Raw genomic sequence first — 24,757 nt, 5'->3', positions numbered from 1 at the left:
ACTAGCGGGGTGTGTTATGATTGAGTCACCGAGGAGGAAAAAACAAAACACAAGCTCAGCCCAGAAAAACAAAGAGGTTGGAAACTAGCAGATTGCAGACCCCTAATCCTATCACACAACTAGCAGTAGCCGTGGAGTGTTCCTACGGTGATCCTAGACACCTCGTCACAGCCGAAGATCTACATAAGCCTAAAGAGAGAAAAGGGAAAAACTGACTGCCCCAGAGCAGACCCCAAAGCAATAGGCAGCCCCCAACATAAAATGACGGTGAAGCAAGATGAAAACACTAACACAGATAGAAAGATAGGTTGAGCAAACGATGGGGCCCAAGCTAATTAAAAAGGACAGGATTGAAAAGCTGCTGTCTGCAATCCGAGAAAGCCCTGCTAAAAAATATTACCAACACAACTGATAAGCAAAAAGGACCCTGAAGTCACTAGACTTCAAACCCTATATCAGCACTCAGAATATTCTGGAAGCAGAGCAAAAGAGAACACTGATCAAGGAAAAAGAATCCAGCACACCCCCGTCCGGGGATGGCTGAACTCCAAAAAACAAGGTAAACAAAACCAAAACTAAAAAGTTCAATAGCAGAGCAAAAACTTATCTTTGGGAAACAGGAATCAGACTGGTCTCCAAGAATCCAGCAGAGAAATCACCAGCAACTCAGAAGGGCGTCGGCTGCCTTATATCCAGTCAGAAGTTCCCGTTACCCAGTCACCCTCCACCTGATCAGGTGTTTGGTAATCACCCTCACTACCTTCGTTCACCAGAAGAGGGAGATCCTCGGACACAAAAGATGAATGAACAGATGAGCTCACAACAGGGGTGGCTCAACACTACTCCTGAATATATAGACGTACATTTCTAATGTTTAAACTATGCTATATATACCTGGTATCTGGTGATACTCTACCCTTTCTGCCAGGAAGTCCTCCTCCACCCACCACTCTAAGTGTATCATTGACACCTGTAACATTGTCCCACATGTGTGATTATTTCTTGCGGATCTTCTTGTTATATTGTGATGTGATTAGTGTTGAGCATTCCGATACCGCAAGTATCGGGTATCGGCCGATATTAGCGGTATCGGAATTCCGATACTTAGTTCCGATACTTTTGTCATATCGGATTCCGGAATCGGAATCGGAATAGGAAGTTCCCATCATGCTATGAGCCTGCTTGCTTTGATTAAGCCAATGGGAATCCTCCGAAGTGTGGGCACATCCTGTTAGGCATGTAGGCATGTTAACTATTGGCATGGCTGTGATTGGCTGCCGAAATGATGTCATGATGCACTATAAAAGCCACCGCAGCCGCCATTTCTGGTCACTCTGCTGTGAATTCAGTTAGGGACAGGCTGCTGTAGAAGACTGTGAGGGACAGTTAGAAATAGCGATTCCACCAAACATCTAGTGCTTTACCCAGGCTACATAAACCACCACTGTAGCCTTCTTTGCCCTAGCAGCAGTGTTCACAGCTGTCTGCAAGGGCTGTATGAGTGCAGCTCACGCTGTGGAGTGGGTCCTGCAGCCACGTCAGGCTGTAGGCCACCCAGTGTGATCACTGCTGCCTCATACATCTTTTATTTTTTGAGCTGCATTTTTTACATAATTTCAATCTAGTGTGCTTCCATCCGTATCCATATACGTTGGTTGCAAACACTAGTAGTAGACAGCGGAGCCTTTCTGCAGCCTTTCAGCGCTAGTGTCCACTTTGCTGCACTGTTCACGGCTGTCTGAGAGGTCTCTGACTGTGTGTGAGTGCAGCTCACGCTGAGTAGTGTGTCCTGCAGCTACGTCTGGCTGTAGGACGCTCAGCGTGCGTCAGTGCCTCACACATATTTTTATTTGAGTGCAGCTCATTTTTTCTTCTATTAGTGTGCATCCATCCGTCTCCATCTACGGTGGTTGCAAACACTATAAAGGAGTACACAGCGGAGCCTTTCTGCAGCCTGTCAGTGCCAGTGCCCACTTAGCTGCACTGTTGACGGCTGTCTGAGAGGCCTCTGACTGTGTGTGAGTGCAGCTCACGCTGAGTAGAGTGTCCTGCAGCTACGTCTGGTTGTAGGACGCTCAACGTGTGTCACTGCCTCACACATATTTGTCTTTGAGTGCAGCTCATTTTTTCTTCTCCTATTAGTGTGCATCCATCCGTATCCATCAACATTGGTTGGTTGCAAACACTATATAGGAGTAGATAGAGGAGCCTTTTTTTCTGGCTTGTGCCCTGCCGGCGCAGCCAGATTAGTATTACCCAATTTTTTTGGAGCCTCATCTTTTGCATTGTAGGTTACCTGCCTGCATTGTAATAGCTCCAAAAAGTTGGTGATACTATCAGTTTCAATTCTTTGTTCACATACTTTGAGTTTGTTTCCAACAAAGAAACCACAAAAAAAGTTCACCAAACACTACATTTTGAACTTGTGTAGGCCACATCAGCTCCTATTAAAGTCTAGTCCACACACACACACACTTCATAAAATTAGTGTTTCTTGTACCTGTAACCAGCTGTTCAGGAATAAGCACACTAAGGCCCCCCTTTGTACTTTTTTGCCTATCTTAAGCAGTCTTGCAAGATGAAGAAGGCAGGGAGTAAGGCGCGTGGGCGTGGGCGTGGAGTTTCAGCAGGGAGAGGACGTGGGGATTCTGCAGGGAGAGGATGTGGGGATTCTACAGGTAGAGGACGTGGGGATTCTGGGCCTGCTGCGGGCACCAGTGGATCAGCATCCCCCAGTTTTAGCAGGCAACAGTCCTTTATGCGCAGCTTTGTAGGACCTCAACGTACCCCACTGCTGCGGGAGGAACAAATTGAAGCCGTTGTCGGATGGATGGCAGCTAACGCATCGACTTCAATTACTTCCGCATCCTCTCAGGGTCAGAGCACCGAAGAGCAACCATCTGTCTCTTCACCACCTGCCAAAGTGCCCAGGCAGTCAGAGAGACATGGACAGGAGCCATCACAGTCTCTACTTCTGTTCTCGGAATCTGTTGGCTTGGAAAGAGGGGGCCAGCCAAGCAGCATTCCTGAATGTGAAGAAGAGGGAGTATGCAGTGATGCGCAACTTCTTTGTCCCTCTGAATCTGAAGAGGCGAGTGGGCCAGTGCCTATGGTCAGCACACCTCAGTATGCATCAGATGATGACGAGACTCAGTTGCCACTTTCTGGTGCGTACGGTGCTGGCGAGACAACCCCGGAGAAGCAGCTGTTTGAAGAGGGGAGGGAAGATGATGAGGTCCTTGACCCATCATGGCGTGAGCAACAGGAAGGTGGTGGGAGCAGCTCGGAGGAAGAGATTCCCCTACCGGCCAAAACAGGAGGCAGAGGGAGGGGGAAGACTTGGTTGCCTGTACCCTCCACTTCGGCACCCGTTAGGAGCATTCCTCCTTCCAAAGGCAAACCGGGCGCTCACAAGAGTTGCAGTGCGTGGTCCTTTTTTGACACAGTTGCAGATGACATTTGCTTTGTCAAATGCAAGCTGTGTCATCAGAGAGTCAAAAGAGGGAGAAATGTCAGCAACCTCAATACCACAAATATGTGGAAACATGTGCGCACCAAGCACGAGTTGGAGTTGCAGAGACACCCTGAAGACGTAGGCCAACGTACAGCACCACCTACCACCTCTTCAGTTCGTGTTGGGCCCTCTTCCTCCAGCTCACACACTGCTGGTTCGGCTTCCTCACAGGATCGCCAAGGAAGAACCTCTGCCACTGTTGTCCGGAGACCCTGTCAGATTACACCCATAGCAGCACGTTCCCATCCATCACAGCCATCGGTAGCACAGGCATGGGATAAAAGGCGCCCTTACTCGGCAAACCATCCCCGAGCACAGTCTCTGAATGCTGGCATTGCCAAACTTCTGGCAGTTGAAATGCTGTCATTCAGGCTGGTGGACACTGACACCTTCCGGGACTTAATGGCATTGGCAGTCCCCCAATACAACGTGCCCAGCCGCTTTTATTTCAGCAGGCGAGCCGTCCCTGCCCTGCAGAAACATGTTGAGGGCAAAATAAAACATGCGCTACTAAACGCCGTTAGTAGCAAGGTCCACCTGACCACCGATGCGTGGACCAGTAACCATGGACAAGGACGATACCTTTCCCTCACTGCCCACTGGGTCAATGTTGTGGAGCCGGGTACGGATCTGGAGAGTGGCGCTGTACGTGTTCTTCCAACGCCACGGATTGCAGGACTCCAGTCTGTACACATAGACTCCTCCTCCTACTCAAGTTCCTCAGAAACAGCAGAGCAGGAGCCTGTTACGACCGATATGAGCACAGCCGTGGCCAAACGTCAACAGGCTGTACTCAAATTAATTTCTTTGGGGAATCGAAGCCACACAGCGCAGGAGCTCTGGAATGCTATCAAGCTGGAGAGCGATGTGTGGTTTGGGCCAGCGAATCTCCAGCCGGGCTTGGTAGTGTGTGACAATGGCCGAAATCTGGTGGCAGCTCTTGGCCTAGGCAACCTCACACACATCCCATGTCTGGCACATGTTCTTAACTTGGTCGTGCAGAGCTTTCTGAGGGACTATCCGGATCTTGCTGCACTGTTGCACAAGGTCCGCATAGAGTGCGCTCACTTGCGACGTTCCAGCACGGCAAGATCGCGCCTCGCTGCTCTGCAGCGACGATTTGGCCTTCCGGAACATCGCATCATATGTGACCTACCCACCCGGTGGAATTCAACGTTACATATGTTGGAGCGGTTGTGTGAGCAGCAGGCAGCAGTCATGGAGTACCAGCTGCATCAGGCGCAAACAAGTCGCACTGTGCGCCGTTCACACTTCAGCACCATTGAGTGGGCCTCTATGAAGGACATCTGCCTCGTTTTGCGTGCCTTCGATGAATCCACGCGGATGGCGAGTGCAGATGATGCACTAGTCAGCATGACTGTCCCCCTTATCTGCCTGCTTCAACAAACACTGCAAGCACTAAGGGATGAGGTTTCAGAAGAGGTGGAGGATGAGGAGTCCCAAATGCCATCTGCTTCTGGACAGTCTGCGCTACGTGTTTCCTCACAAAGGCCTAGGCAGGGGACACTTTGTGAGGAGGATGAGGAGGAGTCGATGGAGGAGGAAGACATCTCTCCAGAGGAGGGAGGTACACAAACCTCTACTCAGTATGTACAGCGAGGGTGGGGTGATGCAGAGCAGGCCGAGGTCACGCCTCAAACAGGGGACAGCGGTTCTTTGGCAGTTGGGAGTCTGCAGCACATGGTTGATTTCATGCTGCAGTGCCTGAGAAACGACCGCTGCATCGCCCACATTCTCGTCTCGGCTGATTATTGGGTGTACACCCTCCTAGATCCTCGCTACCGGGACAGCGTACAAAGGCTCATACCAACGTTGAACCGGGAGCGTAAAATGCGGGAGTACGAAGAGTCACTGGTGCAGTCCATAATGTTTTCCATTCCACCCGACAGCATTGTTGCTAGTGCTTTACAAAGCAGCTCTGTGCGTCGAGGCAGTGGAGGAAAGTCTGCACAAAGAGGGAGCAGAGGCAGCGCCGCAGCACAAGGCAAGACCACTATGGCCCAAATGTGGCAAAGTTTTGTGTGTCCACCACAATTGTCTACACCATCAGCGACGCCTCGAGTCAGCAGGAGGCAACGCTTCCGTCAGATGGTGTCAGACTACATGTCTTGCCCTGTCGCTGTACTCCCAGATGGCTCTTCCCCCTTCAAGTTTTGGGTCTCTAAGCTGGATACATGGCCAGAGCTTAGCCAGTATGCATTGGAGGTGCTGGCTTGCCCTGCTGCCAGTGTATTATCGGAACGTGTCTTTAGTGCCGCAGGTGGTGTACTAACAGACCGTCGCACGCGACTATCTTCCGATAATGTTGACCGGCTGACTTTTCTGAAAATGAACAAGGCCTGGATCTCCAAAGACTTTGCCATTCCTCTTACAGACTAAATTAGTGGTTGGCAACTGTATCCAGGTCTGCTGGTGTGTTCATTTTTCTACCACCTGAACTATAATCCCTTTGCTTCAACACAGCCAGTTGTCGCTCAGATGTGTCGTCTGCACAGAGAAACACACTAGCTCCTGTGTTAGTGGGGTTCAGTAATGCCAGCTGATCCCCTGCTGTGTGGACGGCAAAGTCACCAGCTCCATCAACATTCAAACCACTACTGATTTTTAACCGTGCCCAACTTAGGTCTCTGGCTCCACTGTCTCTACTATTTCCCCTGACCTCCAACCCCGCCATCTACATCTCTGAAGTGGCGTCAGCACAATCTACACTTGTTCCTGTGTTCCTGTGGCTCAGTCCCATCAGTTTATCCCCTGATGTGTGTCCGGCACGGTCTCCTGCTCTGTCCACATTCCCATAACCAGTAGTGGGAATGAGGACAGAGCTGGCGAACTTGCCGGACAAACATCAGGGGATCAACTGACGGGACTGAGCACCAGTAACACAGGAACAAGTGTAGATTGTGCTGACGCCACTTCAGAGATGTAGCTGGCGGGGTTGGAGGCCAGGGTAAATAGTAGAGACAGTGGAGCCAGAGGCCTAAGTGGAGCATGGTTAGAATCAGTAGTAGTCCACAACCTCCATAAAAACCGCTGCCCATTGGCCTCTGCATGCGGCATGCGTAATCCTGGGCTCCAACAGCTTCAGTTGGTGTTCAGAAGTGTCGTCTCCACAGAGCCAAACACATTCGTTAGAGTGTTAGTGGGGTTCAGCACTGCCAGCTGTTCCCCTGCTGTGGAGATGGCAAGTCTCCTGCTGCCTTCACCTGCCAAAATCCAGTAGGCCCCAGCCTGCTCCTCACCTAATCCTGGGCTCCAACAGCGTCAGTTGGTGTTCAGAAGTGTCGTCTCCACAGAGCCAAACACCTTCGTTAGAGTGTTAGTGGGGTTCAGCACTGCCAGCTGTTACCCTGCTGTGGAGATGGCAAGTCTCCTGCTGCCTTCACCTGCCAAAATCCAGTAGGCCCCAGCCTGCTCCTCGCCTAATCCTGGGCTCCAACAGCGTCAGTTGGTGTTCAGAAGTGTCGTCTCCACAGAGCCAAACACCTTCGTTAGAGTGTTAGTGGGGTTCAGCACTGCCAGCTGTTCCCCTGCTGTGGAGATGGCAAGTCTCCTGCTGCCTTCACCTGCCAAAATCCAGTAGGCCCCAGCCTGCTCCTCGCCTAATCCTGGGCTCCAACAGTGTCAGTTGGTGTTCAGAAGTGTCGTCTCCACAGAGCCAAACACCTTCGTTAGAGTGTTAGTGGGGTTCAGCACTGCCAGCTGTTCCCCTGCTGTGGAGATGGCAAGTCTCCTGCTGCCTTCACCTGCCAAAATCCAGTAGGCCCCAGCCTGCTCCTCGCCTAATCCTGGGCTCCAACAGCGTCAGTTGGTGTTCAGAAGTGTCGTCTCCACAGAGCCAAACACCTTCGTTAGAGTGTTAGTGGGGTTCAGCACTGCCAGCTGTTCCCCTGCTGTGGAGATGGCAAGTCTCCTGCTGCCTTCACCTGCCAAAATCCAGTAGGCCCCAGCCTGCTCCTCGCCTAATCCTGGGCTCCAACAGCGTCAGTTGGTGTTCAGAAGTGTCGTCTCCACAGAGCCAAACACCTTCGTTAGAGTGTTAGTGGGGTTCAGCACTGCCAGCTGTTCCCCTGCTGTGGAGATGGCAAGTCTCCTGCTGCCTTCACCTGCCAAAATCCAGTAGGCCCCAGCCTGCTCCTCGCCTAATCCTGGGCTCCAACAGCATCAGTTGGTGTTCAGAAGTGTCGTCTCCACAGAGCCAAACACCTTCGTTAGAGTGTTAGTGGGGTTCAGCACTGCCAGCTGTTCCCCTGCTGTGGAGATGGCAAGTCTCCTGCTGCCTTCACCTGCCAAAATCCAGTAGGCCCCAGCCTGCTCCTCGCCTAATCCTGGGCTCCAACAGCGTCAGTTGGTGTTCAGAAGTGTCGTCTCCACAGAGCCAAACACCTTCGTTAGAGTGTTAGTGGGGTTCAGCACTGCCAGCTGTTCCCCTGCTGTGGAGATGGCAAGTCTCCTGCTGCCTTCACCTGCCAAAATCCAGTAGGCCCCAGCCTGCTCCTCGCCTAATCCTGGGCTCCAACAGCGTCAGTTGGTGTTCAGAAGTGTCGTCTCCACAGAGCCAAACACCTTCGTTAGAGTGTTAGTGGGGTTCAGCACTGCCAGCTGTTCCCCTGCTGTGGAGATGGCAAGTCTCCTGCTGCCTTCACCTGCCAAAATCCAGTAGGCCCCAGCCTGCTCCTCACCTAATCCTGGGCTCCAACAGCGTCAGTTGGTGTTCAGAAGTGTCGTCTCCACAGAGCCAAACACCTTCGTTAGAGTGTTAGTGGGGTTCAGCACTGCCAGCTGTTCCCCTGCTGTGGAGATGGCAAGTCTCCTGCTGCCTTCACCTGCCAAAATCCAGTAGGCCCCAGCCTGCTCCTCGCCTAATCCTGGGCTCCAACAGCGTCAGTTGGTGTTCAGAAGTGTCGTCTCCACAGAGCCAAACACCTTCGTTAGAGTGTTAGTGGGGTTCAGCACTGCCAGCTGTTCCCCTGCTGTGGAGATGGCAAGTCTCCTGCTGCCTTCACCTGCCAAAATCCAGTAGGCCCCAGCCTGCTCCTCGCCTAATCCTGGGCTCCAACAGCGTCAGTTGGTGTTCAGAAGTGTCGTCTCCACAGAGCCAAACACCTTCGTTAGAGTGTTAGTGGGGTTCAGCACTGCCAGCTGTTCCCCTGCTGTGGAGATGGCAAGTCTCCTGCTGCCTTCACCTGCCAAAATCCAGTAGGCCCCAGCCTGCTCCTCACCTAATCCTGGGCTCCAACAGCGTCAGTTGGTGTTCAGAAGTGTCGTCTCCACAGAGCCAAACACCTTCGTTAGAGTGTTAGTGGGGTTCAGCACTGCCAGCTGTTCCCCTGCTGTGGAGATGGCAAGTCTCCTGCTGCCTTCACCTGCCAAAATCCAGTAGGCCCCAGCCTGCTCCTCGCCTAATCCTGGGCTCCAACAGCGTCAGTTGGTGTTCAGAAGTGTCGTCTCCACAGAGCCAAACACCTTCGTTAGAGTGTTAGTGGGGTTCAGCACTGCCAGCTGTTCCCCTGCTGTGGAGATGGCAAGTCTCCTGCTGCCTTCACCTGCCAAAATCCAGTAGGCCCCAGCCTGCTCCTCGCCTAATCCTGGGCTCCAACAGTGTCAGTTGGTGTTCAGAAGTGTCGTCTCCACAGAGCCAAACACCTTCGTTAGAGTGTTAGTGGGGTTCAGCACTGCCAGCTGTTCCCCTGCTGTGGAGATGGCAAGTCTCCTGCTGCCTTCACCTGCCAAAATCCAGTAGGCCCCAGCCTGCTCCTCGCCTAATCCTGGGCTCCAACAGCGTCAGTTGGTGTTCAGAAGTGTCGTCTCCACAGAGCCAAACACCTTCGTTAGAGTGTTAGTGGGGTTCAGCACTGCCAGCTGTTCCCCTGCTGTGGAGATGGCAAGTCTCCTGCTGCCTTCACCTGCCAAAATCCAGTAGGCCCCAGCCTGCTCCTCGCCTAATCCTGGGCTCCAACAGCGTCAGTTGGTGTTCAGAAGTGTCGTCTCCACAGAGCCAAACACCTTCGTTAGAGTGTTAGTGGGGTTCAGCACTGCCAGCTGTTCCCCTGCTGTGGAGATGGCAAGTCTCCTGCTGCCTTCACCTGCCAAAATCCAGTAGGCCCCAGCCTGCTCCTCGCCTAATCCTGGGCTCCAACAGCGTCAGTTGGTGTTCAGAAGTGTCGTCTCCACAGAGCCAAACACCTTCGTTAGAGTGTTAGTGGGGTTCAGCACTGCCAGCTGTTCCCCTGCTGTGGAGATGGCAAGTCTCCTGCTGCCTTCACCTGCCAAAATCCAGTAGGCCCCAGCCTGCTCCTCGCCTAATCCTGGGCTCCAACAGCGTCAGTTGGTGTTCAGAAGTGTCGTCTCCACAGAGCCAAACACCTTCGTTAGAGTGTTAGTGGGGTTCAGCACTGCCAGCTGTTCCCCTGCTGTGGAGATGGCAAGTCTCCTGCTGCCTTCACCTGCCAAAATCCAGTAGGCCCCAGCCTGCTCCTCGCCTAATCCTGGGCTCCAACAGCGTCAGTTGGTGTTCAGAAGTGTCGTCTCCACAGAGCCAAACACCTTCGTTAGAGTGTTAGTGGGGTTCAGCACTGCCAGCTGTTCCCCTGCTGTGGAGATGGCAAGTCTCCTGCTGCCTTCACCTGCCAAAATCCAGTAGGCCCCAGCCTGCTCCTCGCCTAATCCTGGGCTCCAACAGCGTCAGTTGGTGTTCAGAAGTGTCGTCTCCACAGAGCCAAACACCTTCGTTAGAGTGTTAGTGGGGTTCAGCACTGCCAGCTGTTCCCCTGCTGTGGAGATGGCAAGTCTCCTGCTGCCTTCACCTGCCAAAATCCAGTAGGCCCCAGCCTGCTCCTCGCCTAATCCTGGGCTCCAACAGCGTCAGTTGGTGTTCAGAAGTGTCGTCTCCACAGAGCCAAACACCTTCGTTAGAGTGTTAGTGGGGTTCAGCACTGCCAGCTGTTCCCCTGCTGTGGAGATGGCAAGTCTCCTGCTGCCTTCACCTGCCAAAATCCAGTAGGCCCCAGCCTGCTCCTCGCCTAATCCTGGGCTCCAACAGCGTCAGTTGGTGTTCAGAAGTGTCGTCTCCACAGAGCCAAACACCTTCGTTAGAGTGTTAGTGGGGTTCAGCACTGCCAGCTGTTCCCCTGCTGTGGAGATGGCAAGTCTCCTGCTGCCTTCACCTGCCAAAATCCAGTAGGCCCCAGCCTGCTCCTCACCTAATCCTGGGCTCCAACAGCGTCAGTTGGTGTTCAGAAGTGTCATCTCCACAGCTGTGGAGATGGCAGTCTCTCCTGCTGTCTCCGCATTACAAAGACAGTAGGCCTCTGCCTACACCCTCCTATTTCCTGGGCTTCAACACAGCCAGTTGTAGTTCGGAAGTGCCGTCCACACGGAAAGAGATACTTGCTCCCGTGTCTCAGTGGGGTTCAGTAACGTCAGCTGATCCCCTGCTGTGTGGATGGCAGTCTCTCCTGCTGTCACCTCATTCAAAATACAGTAGGCCTCTGCCTACACCCTCCTATTTCCTGGGCTTCAACACAGCCAGTTGTAGTTCGGAAGTGCCGTCCACACGGAAAGAGATACTTGCTCCCGTGTCTCAGTGGGGTTCAGTAACGTCAGCTGATCCCCTGCTGTGTGGATGGCAGTCTCTCCTGCTGTAAACTCATTCAAAATACAGTAGGCCTCTGCCTACACCCTCCTATTTCCTGGGCTTCAACACAGCCAGTTGTAGTTCGGAAGTGCCGTCCACATGGAAAGAGATACTTGCTCCCGTGTCTCAGTGGGGTTCAGTAACGTCAGCTGATCCCCTGCTGTGTGGATGGCAGTCTCTCCTGCTGTAAACTCATTCAAAATACAGTAGGCCTCTGCCTACACCCTCCTATTTCCTGGGCTTCAACACAGCCAGTTGTAGTTCGGAAGTGCCGTCCACACGGAAAGAGATACTTGCTCCCGTGTCTCAGTGGGGTTCAGTAATGTCAGCTGATCCCCTGCTGTGTGGATGGCAGTCTCTCCTGCTGTCACCTCATTCAAAATACAGTAGGCCTCTGCCTACACCCTCCTATTTCCTGGGCTTCAACACAGCCAGTTGTAGTTCGGAAGTGCCGTCCACACGGAAAGAGATACTTGCTCCCGTGTCTCAGTGGGGTTCAGTAATGTCAGCTGATCCCCTGCTGTGTGGATGGCAGTCTCTCCTGCTGTCACCTCATTCAAAATACAGTAGGCCTCTGCCTACACCCTCCTATTTCCTGGGCTTCAACACAGCCAGTTGTAGTTCGGAAGTGCCGTCCACACGGAAAGAGATACTTGCTCCCGTGTCTCAGTGGGGTTCAGTAACGTCAGCTGATCCCCTGCTGTGTGGATGGCAGTCTCTCCTGCTGTAAACTCATTCAAAATACAGTAGGCCTCTGCCTACACCCTCCTATTTCCTGGGCTTCAACACAGCCAGTTGTAGTTCGGAAGTGCCGTCCACACGGAAAGAGATACTTGCTCCCGTGTCTCAGTGGGGTTCAGTAACGTCAGCTGATCCCCTGCTGTGTGGATGGCAGTCTCTCCTGCTGTAAACTCATTCAAAATACAGTAGGCCTCTGCCTACACCCTCCTATTTCCTGGGCTTCAACACAGCCAGTTGTAGTTCGGAAGTGCCGTCCACACGGAAAGAGATACTTGCTCCCGTGTCTCAGTGGGGTTCAGTAATGTCAGCTGATCCCCTGCTGTGTGGATGGCAGTCTCTCCTTCTGTCACCTCATTCAAAATACAGTAGGCCTCTGCCTACACCCTCCTATTTCCTGGGCTTCAACACAGCCAGTTGTAGTTCGGAAGTGCCGTCCACACGGAAAGAGATACTTGCTCCCGTGTCTCAGTGGGGTTCAGTAATGTCAGCTGATCCCCTGCTGTGTGGATGGCAGTCTCTCCTGCTGTCACCTCATTCAAAATACAGTAGGCCTCTGCCTACACCCTCCTATTTCCTGGGCTTCAACACAGCCAGTTGTAGTTCGGAAGTGCCGTTCACACGGAAAGAGATACTTGCTCCCGTGTCTCAGTGGGGTTCAGTAACGTCAGCTGATCCCCTGCTGTGTGGATGGCAGTCTCTCCTGCTGTAAACTCATTCAAAATACAGTAGGCCTCTGCCTACACCCTCCTATTTCCTGGGCTTCAACACAGCCAGTTGTAGTTCGGAAGTGCCGTCCACACGGAAAGAGATACTTGCTCCCGTGTCTCAGTGGGGTTCAGTAATGTCAGCTGATCCCCTGCTGTGTGGATGGCAGTCTCTCCTGCTGTCACCTCATTCAAAATACAGTAGGCCTCTGCCTACACCCTCCTATTTCCTGGGCTTCAACACAGCCAGTTGTAGTTCGGAAGTGCCGTCCACACGGAAAGAGATACTTGCTCCCGTGTCTCAGTGGGGTTCAGTAATGTCAGCTGATCCCCTGCTGTGTGGATGGCAGTCTCTCCTGCTGTCACCTCATTCAAAATACAGTAGGCCTCTGCCTACACCCTCCTATTTCCTGGGCTTCAACACAGCCAGTTGTAGTTCGGAAGTGCCGTCCACACGGAAAGAGATACTTGCTCCCGTGTCTCAGTGGGGTTCAGTAATGTCAGCTGATCCCCTGCTGTGTGGATGGCAGTCTCTCCTGCTGTCACCTCATTCAAAATACAGTAGGCCTCTGCCTACACCCTCCTATTTCCTGGGCTTCAACACAGCCAGTTGTAGTTCGGAAGTGCCGTCCACACGGAAAGAGATACTTGCTCCCGTGTCTCAGTGGGGTTCAGTAATGTCAGCTGATCCCCTGCTGTGTGGATGGCAGTCTCTCCTGCTGTCACCTCATTCAAAATACAGTAGGCCTCTGCCTACACCCTCCTATTTCCTGGGCTTCAACACAGCCAGTTGTAGTTCGGAAGTGCCGTCCACACGGAAAGAGATACTTGCTCCCGTGTCTCAGTGGGGTTCAGTAACGTCAGCTGATCCCCTGCTGTGTGGATGGCAGTCTCTCCTGCTGTAAACTCATTCAAAATACAGTAGGCCTCTGCCTACACCCTCCTATTTCCTGGGCTTCAACACAGCCAGTTGTAGTTCGGAAGTGCCGTCCACACGGAAAGAGATACTTGCTCCCGTGTCTCAGTGGGGTTCAGTAATGTCAGCTGATCCCCTGCTGTGTGGATGGCAGTCTCTCCTGCTGTCACCTCATTCAAAATACAGTAGGCCTCTGCCTACACCCTCCTATTTCCTGGGCTTCAACACAGCCAGTTGTAGTTCGGAAGTGCCGTCCACACGGAAAGAGATACTTGCTCCCGTGTCTCAGTGGGGTTCAGTAATGTCAGCTGATCCCCTGCTGTGTGGATGGCAAAGTCTCCTGCTGCCTACACAGTCGTACCACTACTGATTTGCTCCAATTAGGCCTGTGGCTCCACTGTCTCTCGTATTTCCCCTGTCCTCCAACCCTGCCAGTTACAGCTCCGAAGTGGCGTCTGCACAATCCACACTTGTTCCTGTGTTACAGGTGTTCAGTCCGGTCAGTTAATCCCCTGATGTGTGTCCGGCAATGTCGCCTGCTCTGTCCACATTCCCATTATGAGCTGTAACTGGCGGGGTTGGAGGACAGGGGAAATACGAAAATCAGTGAAGCCACAGGCCTAAGTGGAGCTTGGTTCAAATTAGTAGTCTACAACCGATCTTAAAATTTCTTCAATGCAGCCTCAGCCTGCTCCGTGCTTGTCCCTGGGCTTCAACACAGCCAGTTGTTGCTCGGAAGTGCCGTCTTCACAGAGTAAAACACTAGCTCCTGTGTTTGTGGGGTTCAGTAACGTCAGCTGTTCCCCTGCTGTTTTGATGGCAATCTGTCCTGCTGCCTCCCAATTGACAGCACATCAGGCCTCAGCCTGCTAAGTGCTTGTCCTGGGCTCCAACATCGCCAGTTGCTGCTCATAACTGACTTTGGCACGGGGACTCCCTCCTGCCCAGCTTGGTTCCAGCCCTGCCTGCTGTTTCCGGGAAGTGTCAATGTCAGTTTGCCACCCCAAGTTGCCATGTCGTGTTGCGGTTGGGTTAGCCGAGGCTAGGGTGCCAGCAGTTTAGGTGCTTCCTATGTGGACTGCGGGTTCTGGTAAGAAAGGTTTGTTCCATAGTGCCAGTAGGACAAGCACCCCCTGTAGGACTGTGTGATTCGGTAACTGCGGCCAGCTTGCGGCATGCCAACTTTGCTTTTCAGGGGTAACTTCTGATACCCCTCCGGGTTCCAGCACCGTCAGCTGGTTCTCATCAGAGCCTTTGGCCTAGGTGCCTCCATCTCGGTATCCGAGTTCCGGCAACGTCTGCTGGTCCTTGGTAGTGCTTTGTAGCACAGGTACCTCCTGCTTAGTAACCGGGTTCCAGCACCGTCAGCTGGTCCTCGGTTGTGCCATTGGCTCTTATTCCTTCTGCTGCCCCTCCGGGTGCCAGCACTGTCAGCTGGTCCTCGCTATTTCCATTTGCTCTTGCAGCTTATGCTACCCCTCCGGGTTCCAGCACCGTCAGCTGGTTCTCGTCAGAGCCTTTGGCCTAGGTGCCTCCATCTCGGTATCCGAGTTCCGGCAACGTCTGCTGGTCCTTGGTAGTGCTTTGTAGCACAGGTACCTCCTGCTTAGTAACCGGGTTCCAGCACCGTCAGCTGGTCCTCGGTTGTGCCATTGGCTCTTATTCCTTCTGCTGCCCCTCCGGGTGCCAGCACTGTCAGCTGGTCCTCGCTATTTCCATTTGCTCTTGCAGCTTATGCTACCCCTCCGGGTTCCAGCACCGTCAGCTGGTTCTCGTCAGAGCCTTTGGCCTAGGTGCCTCCATCTCGGTATCCGAGTTCCGGCAACGTCTGCTGGTCCTTGGTAGTGCTTTGTAGCACAGGTACCTCCTGCTTAGTAACCGGGTTTCAACACCGTCAGCTGGTCCTCGGTAGTGCCATTGGCTCTTGTTCCTTCTGCTGCCCCTCCGGGTGCCAGTACCGTCAGCTGGTTCAAGAGGACAAAGAACAGGAAGACAACCACCAAGATGCAGAACAACAAGAGAGAGAAGACAAAGAAGCATAAAAAAAACAAAGCAGAAGAACATTAAGCATAAGACTAATACTCTGAGCAAATGATATTATCTTATTTATAAGCAGAAGAAGACTAAGCAGTGTATGGGGGTGAGTCCGTTCCTCCTCGTGGTGCCCCTGGAAAAGGCCTGCTGCTGCAGGCCAAACTGAACGCGGACAAATCCTGTTGTAAATCTTTTGTGACAGGCAGAACGGAAGGTGTAAACTTCTAACTTTTCTAGATAACAACTACAGGAATGCCTGACACAAACAAGAATATGATGAAGAAGAATAGGAAGAAGATGAAGAAGCTGAATATGTAGAATAATAATTGTTGAATAAGAAGAATATGAAGAATGTAAGAAAAGGAAGAAGAAGAAGAAGAAGAAGAAGAATGTAAAAAAAGGAAGTAGAAGAAGAAGAAGAAGAATGTAAAAAAAGGAAGTAGAAGAAGAAGAAGAATGTAAAAAAAGGAAGTAGAAGAAGAAGAAGAAGAATGTAAAAAAAGGAAGTAGAAGAAGAAGAAGAAGAATGTAAAAAAAGTAAGTAGAAGAAGAAGAAGAAGAATGTAAAAAAAGGAAGTAGAAGAAGAAGAAGAAAGAAGAAAGAAGAAGAAGACATACATGTCTGGCAAAATATAAATGAGGCTAACATAGTCAATATCTTTGTAACTCCTAACATCTTTAAAAAAAAAGTTTAATTCCTGCTATTCCATTTGATTGGGCTAAACCTCTATGGCTTTAATGTCTCCTCCACCTCCCACAATACATTCTACATTATTCTTAGTTGTTTTTCTTCATGTAGAATTAACCTACAAGGAAAGAAAGGGTTTTTTTTAATTCCGATATTTTGGCCCCATTGACTTGCATTGGTTCCCGGTATCGGAATCGGCGATACCGATACTTTTTTTTAAGATCGGCCGATCCATTCCGATCCGATATTTTCAAGTATCGGCTGGTATCGCTCAACTCTAGATGTGATCCATCCTGAGCGTGTGACAGTCTGTGGGTTACTCCTGCAATTTAGATGTACATTTAAAAGTTACCCCAACACTAGTGTATACAGCTCTACGCTTGTGATACATTGCCCATTTCCTGCTTTTTATATTCTGGTCTAATCCAAACTGACGAAGTGAGTTATTTTCTGACTGTGAAAATAAATACTGAGATTGACAACAATGACCCCTACACTGTGTACAGCTGTACTCTTCAGATCCATTACCATTTTATGGCTTTTTATATTGTGTTGTAATCCATACTGAGCCTGAGAGTGTCTGTTTCTGCCTCCTGAAATATCTACGGAGATTTAGAATGTTTAAACTATAGTATATATACCTGCTATCTGATGATTCTGTACACTTTTTCTACTTTTTATATTCTTGTCTAATCCATACTGAGCCTGTGAGCGTCTGTGTGACTGATGGTATATATAGGGAGATTGACAATCATCCTTTGACTGTATAGAGCTGTACACTTCTGATACAGTACCATATATCTGATGTTCTTTTGGGTTCATGTTCTGCAACATTTTGAAGTTTGGTGGAAGAGGCCACGGACGTGGGCATGGGGGGGCAGCTGGTGCTGATGGTGGCGGTGCATCTGCTGGTAGTGGCAAAAGCACAATAGCAGCCAGGGCAGGAGGTGTTGAGCCTGCATCATGGTCTGACTCCGGAAAGCCTGGAAGGCTACCTTTTCTGGGAGTAGATTAATCGCTTTTAAAGCTGGAGCATCAGGAACTGGTTTTGGCTTACATTGCCGAAACAGACTCCCAGCAAATATGCCCTCCTCTTCTGAGGTTTCAAAAAATGCAAGCACTGAGTCGTCAAGTGTTGGCTGCTGGTCGGGAAGAACCCCTTTCCTTGTGTCCTTCACCCCCACCAAAAGTGAATGATGCAGCAGGCCACACTTCACATTAGTCCATGTAGCTCTTTCTATCATACCATGCCTGGGTTATCAAGTCAAATCGTGAATTTCCCAGTCCAAGATGAATCTGACATGGAGTGTGGGTGGGTGGCCAGCCAGGGCAGAGGGTTTAATTGGTACCTGGCCGGTGTCTTCGAGGGATGTGTCACGTTGGTGGTGATGACTCGTTCCGTGGCCCTGGGCGTCCATGCAAAGGGGTGAATAACATTTATAGGTGAATGATACGTGACGCCACCAGTGGTTTCTGATCAGATTGACCAGTGCTGCACTGTCGCTTCTCTGGGACAGATGTTGTGGTGCAGCTAAGAAGTAGAAGCCCTGCACAGGTAGGGCCGTAGTCGCAGGGCAGATGAAAGAGTTGGTAGATGGTGTGCAGTGCAGGATGTAGCAGAGCCGTGCACCAGGCGCAGGAGAAAGATGACAGAAAGTCGTGCAGTTCCTTTACCTGTACTTGGTAAGTGCCATCCAGGACCCAGAGTACAGATGGAGAAGGAGTTGGTCAGCCTGGAAGCAAATTTGGAATTCTCTCTGCAGATAGGTAGTGTGGCCTACGTTCTAGCGCTTATCTGAGGTACTCGCAGTAATGAGTTCACTGAAGTTCCCACGTTGACTCTCTTTTAGAACTTTCTCGTATGGCAAGCAGCCATAGCCTTTTCCTTCTGGCTCTCACACGTCGCTGCTGGGGCCTCCGAGCCTTAGTTGGGAACAGAGCATTTCCAGCTGCTACTTCCTCTGGTTTCTGCTGTAGGACCGTCAGTGTCCCTACAAACTCGGAGGCCGGAATCCCAACCATGCGCTCCAGCTAGGAGTGAGCCTTAACTCTGCTCATCCTCCAGCTCCCCTTCTCACATCCACACACTTCCCCTTCCCTTCACAGACTGCCCTAACTTACTTCCTCCTGACCACAGAGAGCAGGTCCTCAGCAGTCAGGTTCAGAGGTCTCCCTGCTGGCCTGGAGAGGGAACTGTGTTGTGTGTTGGTTTAACTGCTAGAGAGATCCTTCATTGCTCCCAAGCATGACATCACACTCCCTAGGAGGAAGGTAATGCCACTGTGGTGACCGTACCCCTGGGGGCGCCACAAGTGCACTGATGCCCAGCCACTGCTGGATGATTCTGCTGGTACATTGACCCAGACCACTACATTCCCCTCGCACTCTACACAGCCAGAATCTGACCCTGATGAAACTCAGGTTCCCCTTCCCGCATACTATACCACCTTACACAGTGACAAATAGGAAGGTGCAGATGAAAGTGCAGGTTCCTTGAGCAGGTGGGGGGCATACTCATGGGCGACGGCACTGGCACAGTGCCCCTCATAGTACGCAATAGTGTCTCTGCCAGTGGGAGGGCCCACCCGCTGTCAGACACACCGCCGTACTATGAGGGGCCCTGTGCCAGTGCCATCGCCAATGAGTGGGCCTCCCTGCTTGCTCAGGATCACAGCACTTGCAAAGTTGAAATACTTACCTCTCCCTGCTCCACCACCGTGACGTCTTCCGCGTTTCCTGACAGTGACATTCTGGTCAGAGAGCACGATGACATCATGTCTGTACGCCCTCTGCCTAAACAGTGCAAGTGCAGTGAGATGGAAGATGGGGACGACGAGGAGTCCAGACTAGTACAGGGATGCCCTAGCAAGGAGACTTATTTAATTGTTTTCAGTGTTGGGACAGCTATTTTTGGGAGCACTATACTCTGGAGTATGATATGAGGCCCACCATACACTGGAGCATTCCAAAGGTGAACATCAGACACTGGAGCAGCATTTACAGGGCTCATTATGTACTGGAGCATTAGAAATGGGACCCATTATATATGGAGCATTATTTGGGCCCATAACATAGTGGAGCTTCATCCATGGGGACCAACATATACTGTGGCATTATGTGGAGCTCATCATATACTGTTTCAAACATTATATGGGACCAATGATTCTGTATGGAGAAATATATGGGACTCATTACTCTGTAAAGCGCACTATGGGGTGGTCATAATACTGTATGGAGTAATATACTGTCCGTTTTTGGAGCTATTGGAGAATTTAAAATGGATATCAGTCATGAGATGTAAGAAGTGAAGTATTTTTCATTGTGCTATACCGCTATTTCTCTGCCGTATCAGAGGATCATGAATTGTGACATGTGTTAAAAGAGCCCAGTGACACTCTTTGGCCCAGGGCCCACGAAAATCTGTAGCCAGCCCTACCCCCCCCACAACTTCAGCCATATAACCCCTAGTTTTCAATGCCTAACTATTATAAAGTAAATTAAGGTTGACAAGCTTAAGTAATAAGAATTTATGTTTTTGGCATTAAAATGGGCACTGTAGGTGTGATTCCTGTCCTCCACTCCCTGCCGACCTTGGATCCTCATGACTTGCATTGGGTTTCTTGTTTCAGTCGGCCTTCGACTTTTCATGATAATCGGCCGATTTCGTTCGACCCGACTTTTGAGAAAGTCGGGTTTCATGAAATCCGACTCGACCCGAAAAAAGGCAAAGTCGCTCATCTCTACTTACAGGAGCTCGCTTGCCCTGCTGGTAGTGTGCTATCAGAAAGAGTCTTCAGTGCTGCTGGATCAATCCTGACAGACAGAAGGACCCGGCTGTCGACCCAAAATGTAGGTGATCTCACCTTCATTAAAATGGACCATGCCTGGGTTTCAATGGATTTTGTACCACCTTCCCCTGATGACACACAGGTTGCCAGCAAAATGGCTCGCTTTGTCCTCCTCTTCCTCCGACATCTCCAATTCCTCCTTTTGCAGCTGCTGAACGTCCAACCTCAACATATGCCAGTTTTTCCACCTCCCTAACTGGGCTGTACCCCCCCCCCCACAACTTTAGCCAAGTAACCCCCAGTTTTCAATGCATTACTATTATTATAAAGTAAATTAAGGTTGACAAGCTTAAGTAATAAGAATTGATGTTGTTGCCATTGAAATGGGCAATGTAGGTGTGTTTACTGTCCTCCACTCACTGCCGACTTTTATTCCCCATTGACTAGCATTGGGGTCGTGTTTCGGTCGGAACTCCGACTTTTGCCGATAGTGGGACGATTTTGTTCGACTCGACTCTTGGTAAAGTCAGGTGGTCCGAAACCCGACTCGACCCTCCCGGAGGCAAAGTCACTCATTTCTACATGTCATGTATAAAAAAATGAATCTTTTGCCTTGACAACATCAATGTGCTCCCTTGCATCTGCAACTGGTCTCTATTTTTCATTTCGACCTTTTCTTAATGAAATATGGCCTTTTTTCCATTGGTGCCAAGTATGCTAATTCCTGACTTGTGGTCCAAGAGGGCTTGACACAGGTTTCTTTGGATGTGTGCAGTCTTCCTCCCTTTATATTAGCACAAACAGAAAAAATGGACGTAACAGTTTAAATGGAGGAAAAATCCGTTTCTGAACATCAACCATAAATAATAGTGACAAATATGTCCTGAAAAATGAATGGCAGATCATTTGGGATATAGGAAACCAAAAAAACCTAAAGAACCTGGGTAGTATCAAACAGTAAATCTCGAGACAACAGTACAGATGGCAAAAAAGATGTCTTTACTAAACAGTGAATGGCAAAAATCAGCACTGTGTGCAAGAGTGTCCGCACACTAATATGGTGAATTAAATGCAATAAAAGATGATAATATATACAACATGTGAAATATACTGACAGAAAAGATTAGGGGACCACAAACTAAATGTTTATGAAGATAATGTTTTTAGCAGCACGTATATACCAGAAAAAAGGTTTGTGCAAATGCAGGTGCAAGAGTCACTATATACCTAATATAAAGTGCCCAGTGTACTCAAGGTAATCCACAACATCAAGGTGAGAACAGTGACTCATGTACAAACAATACCCTCAAATAATCATGAAAAATAGGTTCATAAGGCAAAAATGGCAAACTGCCAAAGGTAATGTAGAAATTACCAAATTAGTACAGAGTTAAAGTACCGCCTTATATGCAATTGCCTAAAAATGTTGCCCTATATTCATTCATGTACCATAACAGCTGCCCAAAGAAGGTACAGATTGAAGTGCTGCCATATATACAAAATGCAACATAGATTGCGGTCCTGTATTTACCGGTATACCACAACAAAAACTGTAGTTTCAAATGATTAAGTCATATTATATAATGTGGATAAAGTAGTGACCTAAGGCTGTACCTTGTGTTAGTCCAGTGGTGGTCTCCCGGTTCGAGGTGCAGCACAACTCCAATGCGTGTTTCAGAGCACTGTCCTTCGTCAGGGAGGTGACGCACTTTTGAACCGGCAGTGTTTAAATACTATACGGCGGCCGATGAATGCAGACAGGGCAGAAATTTGGTGCATGCGTGACTCGGGGGAATCCGGAAGCTGCCGGCGTGCGGCGACATGTGACAGACACATCAGTAATTTGACCAGGCGCGTCAGACCCATAAAGATGCCCATAGTGGCAAGCTCCCAGAATGCAAGCCATGCATGCGCACGTGGCCAGTCCAAGTTTATGGGTCAAAAAGGGTGGGTTTGAATGCGAGCCAAGAAGCATATGTACAGAATGGTAGAAATATATAAGGAACACGTGAGGCAATAGGGGTGTTAGGGTTGGCGGATTGCACTAAATACAGTATAAAATAAAGTGCAATCGCAACTCAGGGTCCATCATGCAGAGATGAACCTGCTGCTAGTAAAAACAATGACGGAAACAAATCAGCGAGCGTTACCTTAAACACAGTGTGATCGGAACACTGAGTACCAAGCTCAGTTACTTCACAGAGAGGTACTGTACAAGAAAGCTAAGTACTATACCCTCTTACCTTCACTGGGAGGAGACATAAGGTTTGAGCTTGCTCTGCAACTGAACTGCGCTAGCTGCACACATGAACGAAACAGATGCTAAGCCAAGCGGCTAGTTACCCCAGTCCTGACGCTACTGAACTTGTGCCTGACTGGCACCCTAATCATATAGCAGACTAGAGACTCAGGCGTTGAGCCATGGGTACAAAACCACATAAGTGTGCTACCTGCCTGCCAATGTGTACAGTCTTTGAACATAGACAGACACACACAAACTTGCAGACAGAGTGGTAGAGTAACCATCCACTCACAACAAAACATAAATGACACTAGCGTGCCCACATGTGCCACTGAAAGCCTTTTATATGTTAGGCTCCACCCCAAACACTCATGCCCAGTCAGTCAAGAGATCGCGCGTGGTCCAATCCAGAGCTGTAACATCACAAGAGAAGCTAACGTCTGACCACGAATAAGAAGACGCTACATAAGGGATATGCTCAGTAAGGTGATCTCTGGACTTAGACTCCAGAGTGCAAGGCTGCACCTGCATATCGCTGATTACCAAAGACTTGGCTGAAGAGCCAGCAGTAACCATACATATACTACGAGCCTGAGCAAGACGTTGGGACTGACGTCTGTGTTGAGCTGCAATCGCAGCGACTGGACTTGAATGGGAAACCACAATACCAGATAATGCTTGGGATCTATCCTGCACAGCATGAGAATCCCGACGCCTTACATTACCCCATGCTAGCATCCCCTGGTGACGTTTGCCACGCTTGAACGCCTCAATAAGCTGAGGGGCTTGTATGTGCTCAATAGGCTCCCAGGTCCTATCCTCTGGTCCATGACCCTTCAGGTCAACCCAAAAAAATTTTTTGTCGCGCACCACCTTGGACCTCACAATAGCATTGACCTTAAAATCAGCCGAGGACGTAACTGAACCCCCCAGAAAACGGGGCCATATACACGGGTTTTAAAAGAGACACATGAAAAGTGTCGGTGATTTTCAAGGGAGGTGGAAGAATGAGACCATAAACTACAGGATTCACCTGCTCAAAAACCTTGAAAGGACCTAAGTAGCAAGGAGCAAATTTAGTGGACTATAAACGCAGTTTGATGTTTCGAGCTGACAGCCACACTAAATCTCCTGGGGCAAAGACTGGTACAGGATGAATATGTGTGTTGGCGTAAACCCTCATTCTCTCCTTTGACACTTTAATTGCATCCTGCATGCAGTCCCAGATGTCACAAACCTCCACTGCCAATTCCAGCACCCTCGGCTTGGAAGATGAGATGGGCATGGGCACAGGGACATGCGGATGCTGACTGTAGTTCAGGAGAAAATGCGTCTGCCCTGTGGAATCGGACACGGCATTGTTTAAAGCAAACTCTGCCCATGACAGCAGGAACAAACAATTGTCATGCCTGGTGGACAAAAAATGCCATAAATAAGTGACCAGTGTCTGATTCGTCCGCTCTACCAGCCCATTTGTGTCAGGATGATACGCAGAAGACAAACTGAGCTCTAAACTGAGCAGATGACAAAGCTCCCTCCAGAAATGAGAGGTGAACTGGGGACCCCGGTCACTGACAATCTTGTCAGGCATCCCATGAAGGCAAGGGATAGAGCAAGCCTGCGAGTCTCTTCCTAGAGGGCCGATTCCTGGCATGCGAGACAAAGGCTTGCACATAATCCTTGACATCTTGTGCCATCAATAAGACCTCTTTAGAAGTTCAGTGGTCTTTTTTATGCCGAAATGGCCACCCAATTTGGAGGAGTGTGCCAACGAGAGAACCTTCGGCTGCAGACTAGGTAGTACATAAGATTTGCCTTGAGGTATCTGCTGTAGAGACACCAGTGCCACCGTTTGATGGTTCTCCAAAAGGACTATTAGATATGGCTCGTCCCTATCCTCGGATGAGACTACTGAACAGGACAGGGCATTGGCACATAAATTCTTCTCAATGGAGAAAAAATGGTGTGAAAAATTGAACCAGGAGAAAAATAAGGACCACCTGACCTGGCGAGAATTCAACCTTTGGGCAGTCTGATGGTATAGGAGAATTTTATGGTCTGTGAAGACCTTAAAGGGATGCCAAGCTCCCTCCAGGAGATGTCTCCACTCCGAAAAAGCCAATTTCATGGCGAGCAGCTCTCTGTCCCCAATGGAATAATTCCTCTCCACTGGTGAAAAGGTCTTAGAGAAAAAGAAATATGGATATCTTCGACCTTGAGCATTAAAATACAGTATTGCCCCAGCTGCAATGGAAGAGGCATCCATCTCCAAGATGAAAGGCTTATCAACATTGGGCCGATGCAGAACTGGCACCCTTGTGAAATAGGACTTCAGGGAGGTAAAGGCCTTGGAGACCTCCTTTGAACAATGCCTAGGATTAGCTCCTTTCTAGGTGAGGGATACCAACGGTGCAGCTAATGTGGAGAAATGGGGAATGAACTGGTGGTAATTGACGAAACCTATAAAGCGCTGCAC

The sequence above is a fragment of the Dendrobates tinctorius genome, unplaced genomic scaffold, assembly GCF_039654945.1.
Source record: "Dendrobates tinctorius isolate UK_male_01 unplaced genomic scaffold, ASM3965494v1 ptg000174l, whole genome shotgun sequence".
Classification (NCBI taxonomy): domain Eukaryota; kingdom Metazoa; phylum Chordata; class Amphibia; order Anura; family Dendrobatidae; genus Dendrobates; species Dendrobates tinctorius.
The sequence above is the reverse complement of the archived record's forward strand: the minus strand, read 5'-3'. Positions refer to the sequence as shown.